The 6,017-nt window shown below is 41.5% G+C and overlaps 1 protein-coding gene across 23 annotated transcripts in view; it reads left to right on the forward strand.

Annotated features, from left to right (window-relative positions):
• Window positions 1-6,017, forward strand: part of ESRRG (estrogen related receptor gamma) — a 407,888-nt gene that overhangs the window by 62,187 nt on the left and 339,684 nt on the right. The window lies entirely within an intron of this gene.

Genomic DNA, 6,017 nt, shown 5'->3' on the forward strand with positions numbered 1-6,017 from the left:
GATGGCTTTGTTGCTTTGTTTTGCATGTTATTTTCCCTGCCATTTCCTTCTCATTTGGTAAAAATCATAGGAGGCCTCCAGAACATATCTTAATTTACAATCTGGTGATGCAGGAAGGCAATGCTGATTGTGGACACTTCTGATGATAGAAAAATGCTCACCCAGACATGAAGCATGAATGGGAAGCATCCTGCAGTCATTGGTTCTCCCCCTTTTTCAGCTGAAATACTAAATCTTAGGCCTGGTCTTGGCTCTGCTACTGACTTCGAGTTTCTGATCTGCCTGATCTGGGCTGAAGTGATTCTTAGATTGAGAGGGGATGTAAAGGCCAGTTTTCAAATAACGTGGACACAGTCATGTACTACAAAAGTCATTTATTTTAAGCCTGTAGTGGGAACATTTAGATGTCTAACTACTTGCTTGAGTATTTCAGGTAGGTAGATGATTAAAGGTGCAATGTACCATGCATACAATTTTGTACCTCTTATCTTGCAGTCTCAGTTAAGGCTTGACTAAAAATCAGGGCAATAGCTTTTGCTATTTTGCAGGGTAACAACACAGAAGGGCTGAGAGACTTTAGTGAAAGTTACTGGTAGTTCAGCAGCAGTGCAAAATGCTATGCTATATAATTGTGCTGTGGCAGTAGTTTGGGATGTTATCATGCAAAAATACATCTTTATGGAGATATGCAGGATTAACCATATGTGGGCGATCTTTTCCTCACTGAGAGGAAGCATGATAGTTCTTTGTGTTAATTCCCAAAGCAATATTCAATGTCTACCTTTAAACTGTATAAGCAGATTCCAAAAAAGAATAGATTTGGACTGGTTTTTAATGTGCATTGTACATACTAGACCCAGTTGAGATTTAATTTTTGGCCTGCTGGCCATTTCCTTAATGTTGCATGGGTCTAGCACCAAATTATGCTGATGGCCTGTCTATCACCAAATTATTTACAGAACTGCAGTTAGATTATAAAAATCTTCCAGACAAGTAGTGCTCTAGGCAAATTATTTCATCAAAGTTATTTTCCATGGTATACTTAAAGAAAAGCTTACAGGAACAACATGAATCTTTTTTTGGTATGTGATTACGTGTATGTGGTAACAACCCCCCCCCCCTTTTTTTTTTTTATAGAAATAGCTAGCTTTCTACCTGGAAAAACAGAAGGAAACCATGATACGAAAATTAGTAATCTCTGTGCTGTCCTTAGTTTGAAGCAAAAGTTTTGCATGATGGAAGTGCAGGACTAGGGCCAGCAGTGGGACGGCCACTTCTGCACGCTGTCAGCTCGTTCAAGGTCTTGGGATTTATTTATTTTTTCTGTAGACTTGTAAAGTCAGGTACTGCATAAGCAGGTCAGCTGGCTTTACTAGTTCTCTGTCACATCCAGGCCCAGTGATCACTGTCCGCTTTTACAGGAAAGTACATTTGCGTATCTGAAGGCAGTATAGGCTTCTACTGCATTACCCCCGTCTAGCAAGACTTGAACCGCTGTATGATTATGAAATGTTCAATGAGAATATAAATCCCAAAAGCAGCCCTAACTCCCTATTATAATTGGCATTCTTTCAAATTCTGTTCCAGAGTTTAGAAATATAGTCAGGGTAGAACATCTATATTTGGGTTTATATGTAATGGTCATACCTACTGGTTCACTTGGAAAGACGTTGGCATAGATCATTACTTAAGAACTCTGGATGCAGTGTTTATGTTTAGCTCAGTGTTTTTATCACTGTGTATTTTTTTTAGTATTCCATTTTAACATGTTTGCACCCTGAGACAAGAACGCCTTCCCAGCCTCTGCACAGTTGTGTGCTTTTTTTGTTTAATGAGTATAGAAATTCAGGTTTTAAACTGTCTCCCATGCATAAATTCTACAGGGAAAACAGGTGCTTAAAATCTGTGTTTTCCAGACATCTCTCCACCCATATCTTTAGGGTAAACTCAGCCCCGTGTAGATGACAGACTCAAATGGGATCTCTGCACTCAGGGCCCAGATGTTGAAAACCTTCCAGATGTGAGGAAGGGCAGCAGGCTTAGAAACGCCTGAGAACTAAAGGTCTTTGCGACCTGAACATCTGATTTAACCTAATATCCGTCTGGCGTTGGGCTGCATTTGTTGTTTTGTGAGGACTGTGTGGACCTGGGGAACCCACTCTGCAGCCCAGCTGGGTGGACTCAATCCAGGCACACGTGAGAGGCAGGACTGCAGTAGCTGGAGTTTCATTACGTTGTTTAAGGATTTATTTATTTTTTTTATTGACAGCATGCGAACGTATGTGAAAGTTGGATCTCTTTTACTCATGACTCTTAGCAGATGCAAGTCCCCTTGATTTAGAAATGCTCTTAAAGACAGGAAGATACTCGAAGCTGGCTTTGTTAACAACATGGAGGAGCTATGCTCTCGGGGCCCATTTACAGTGGTGCCAAGATGGCCGCGGCTGTGCAAATACTGGGAATTAAGTTTCTAAAAAAACCCAAGAAGCTCCAAATTGTATATCTCACAAGTTCTTTACTCCCCCAGTTGTAATCCATATCTCCCTTATTGCTAGAGTCAACAGTCTAATAGTAACAAAAAATACAACCTTTCATCATCTATTGATTTTCAGTCTTCGAAAACTGACAATAAGCTATTTTTTGTCCAATTTCTCAATAAATAGGAACATTTATTGGTTTTTCAGTTTTATTGTATTACATTAGAATATATTTTACTGCATGTAGTTGGTAATGTAGCATCAGGAGACGTTTATGTTCAGCAAGTAACTTTTGAAACTGCATAGCTCAACTAAGATATGTAAACAAATCTGTAATACTAGTTTAATTTAGATTACAGTGCAGAATACTCTGGCTTGAGCTCATTTTTCTGTTTATGCCATTATGATCCTCTAACTAATGGAGGAGAATTGCCATAAAAAAATAATTACAGTAGAACATCAGTAAAGGTGAACATCTACTTTCTTCCCTATCTGAGGGAGAGGGAGGAATTTTGTAGTTAAGTAAGCATCACAATATCGGGCTTTATTTCCTTGAAATCCTCCTCAGACAATGTTGTACAGGGTGGGCAAGTTGTGAGTTCTGTCTGTGTGATACTGTGTGTCAAATAATGTGGCATGAACATCCTCTTTCTCAGTGGCCTCTGTTACCTTCTCTCTCCTTTTAAAAAAGGAGACAAACTGGAATATGATTTAGTCGTGGTAGACCTTGGGATGTGGATCCTGAGTTGCCTCCCCACCGCCACTTGCCTTCACTATGGAAGATTACCTGGTGGGTTTTTTCCTTTCCAGAACCTGTCAGGAGACACTGAAGATCAACAGTTGCCTCTTGCTTACTCTTGTGATGAGAAATGCCAATTTGATGGTATTTTTATCAACTGTAGAAGCAGTTTAAGCATTTATTTTTTTTTTACTTAAGAAGCAGTTAATTTCTCTTCTGGTGACATTTGGCCCCGCAGCCAAAGACAATAACGTCTCAGTTGTTTCCATCCTAGCACCAGAAAACCTGAGGTGGAGGTGCTGCTGCTGAGGTAAGAATGTACAAAATAACCTCTGCTTTAAACCGGCTGTGCCACTGCACCTCCAGCACTGGCCTTTGCAGACCCAAGTGGTTCTTCTGCTTCAAGGCTATCAAAGCGATCATCCTGGCAGGCTTCTCAGATGAAAAATTCCACCTAGGTCATGAAACATTTTCCTGGACACTATGAACGTGGAGACAGTTCTGGCTTATGTTTCACTACCATTGCGAAGTACATGGAGAGAGAAGGCAAAAGCCTTCATTTTCAGTGAATTAGGTGCGATTCTGCAAGGTATGGGCTCTTGCTCATAAGCTGCTGTGGTTCTTGCTGTCATCTCTGCCTCACAGGATCTGATGCACAAGGAGTTAATAGATATCCAGTGACCAAAGCCATTTATATTTCTCTTTATATACAGTAGCGAAGTGGAGCATGTAAAATTGGAAAGCAGAACGAAACCTGAAATTCACTAACTTTATGACTAGTGTGTGTGTGTTATTTTCCCATGGTCTTTAATTGCATTCTGTTCTGGAGTGGGGAGAGGGGGGGGATGCTAATCTGGTGAACCAACGGGGGAAAAAACAAACTGTTTTACAGCAGGAGTCTAGATGACAGCACACAGCAAATGCAAAATTTGACATTCATATGAAAGTGAGCTAAGCAAGACCAATAGAAGAGAGCCAAAATGACTGCAGCAAGAGGAATACAAGTGGTTTAAGGAAACGACGGTTTCTCTATTTATTGAAATACCACAGCCGACCTTTAAGATGGTGGTGATGTGATGTAGATTCTGTAGAGCAGCACTGAGAGAGATGGCTGTTATAAAGGGAACGTGTGATTGGACTCAGGTTCATGAGAAGCTAGGTTTAGAAGAGGATTGCCCTTCCTCTTTGAACATACAGTATAGTGGGGTACGTCTCATTGCACTGAATGGAATGATGCTATTTTCAGGACCGCTGTTTGCTGTGCTTGCTAATGAATTTCCAAGGGGTGTTTGAGCCTGGATATTTACTGTAGAGATGCTTGCAGTCAGTTGGAAGAGATGTAACTGAGTGTGATGCTTAGTTCTGTGTGCATACAATCCTGCTCTCTGTGATTCTGCCTCAAGTTGTGTATTCAATATCAGTCTGCAATAGTAAATAATTTGTAGGAGTCCAGCTGTGACTTAAGGCTTCTCTACAAACAGCATCTAGGGCGCAAAGTCACGTGATACCCTTTTTCTTCTCTCACTGGATAAAATAACCTTTCAAAAAAATATTCCCGCTTCCAGTCAAAACGTTAAAGCCAATGAACTGGCTGGACGCTTTTGCTGGGGTATAGCAAAAATGGTGTCTGCCCTGTTCTTTGGTTCTTCATCCCCTTGGCTCAGAGCTGGGTCACAGCACACTGCTGTGCTCTCCCGCACCACAGGGGCTGAGTTTCTTTGCAGAAGTGAATGTCTTTGCTAAACAGCTTGACTTAGCAGCACTATATGCTTGCAGAGTGTAACTATTTATTGGACTAAGGGGTGAGTGGACTATTTGAAAACGGAATTCCCAGTGCGTTCTTGTGTCACATTTAAAAGGCAAAGGAGAGTCTGACCTAAAGGTATCTTGTGTAAAGAAGGGTTTGGGCACAGGTCTTACCTTGTCTCTCCACTCTTTTTTTTTTTTTTCTCCTTCATGTTTGTTAGTCTACGATTCAAATGTCAGTGGCAAGTTTTATCTTGGTAGATAGCATGTTCCAAAGGACCCAAGTTCTTCTCTAGGAAGAGGACCAGGGCAACTATGTGCCAATTAAACACCTTTGAGTGGCATGTGAGGGCATCTCTCCTGCTTCCCACCAGTGCTAACCCGTAAATTGAATAATCTTGGAGCCAACAGGGCGGTATGTCTTATACCTCTCTGCACCAGCTGTGACTGGTGTGGATCCCTGGGATGATACTTGAGGATGAAATGAACTCTCGTGTGCTCTGATGTGTCGATTATGAGCAGAACATCACTCAACACCCATGTTGTTATCACATTTTGGGCAGTTTACCCCTAGGAACAGTTGTAACAGTGAGCTTTAATTGGGATTCCAATTTTAAATCTCGCTTTCATGTGAACACTTAGGAAAAAAAAAAGTTAAATTGTGCTTTGAAAAAGAAAATAAGTGAAAGGTGGAACGAGAGGGTATAGAATAATCAGGATGGTTTTTTATCTTTGGTAGATGCCAGGAATGAAAAGGAAAGGAACATACTATGGCTCCTCTCCTCTTGCTCGTCGTTTTTTGATCCGGCCCATTACACACGCTGGTCCCAACACCTTCAGTCATTTCCTATCAGCTCTGTCGCTCAGAGGCCAGACTTCTCTCCCAGGCCTTTTAGCACCGCACTGGCTCGGAGCGTTCCCTCGGGGCATCCTCTGCACTTGTTCCTTCCTGCCCCTCTCAGCTGGAGAAAGCACGCTGCACTTGCGCATCCATCGCACTGAAGCCATACAGAGGCCACTTGAGATCATTTACATTTTCATTAGCCTTCTGAAGT

The sequence above is a fragment of the Rissa tridactyla genome, chromosome 3 (assembly GCF_028500815.1).
Source record: "Rissa tridactyla isolate bRisTri1 chromosome 3, bRisTri1.patW.cur.20221130, whole genome shotgun sequence".
In the NCBI taxonomy this organism is placed as follows: Eukaryota; Metazoa; Chordata; class Aves; order Charadriiformes; family Laridae; genus Rissa; species Rissa tridactyla.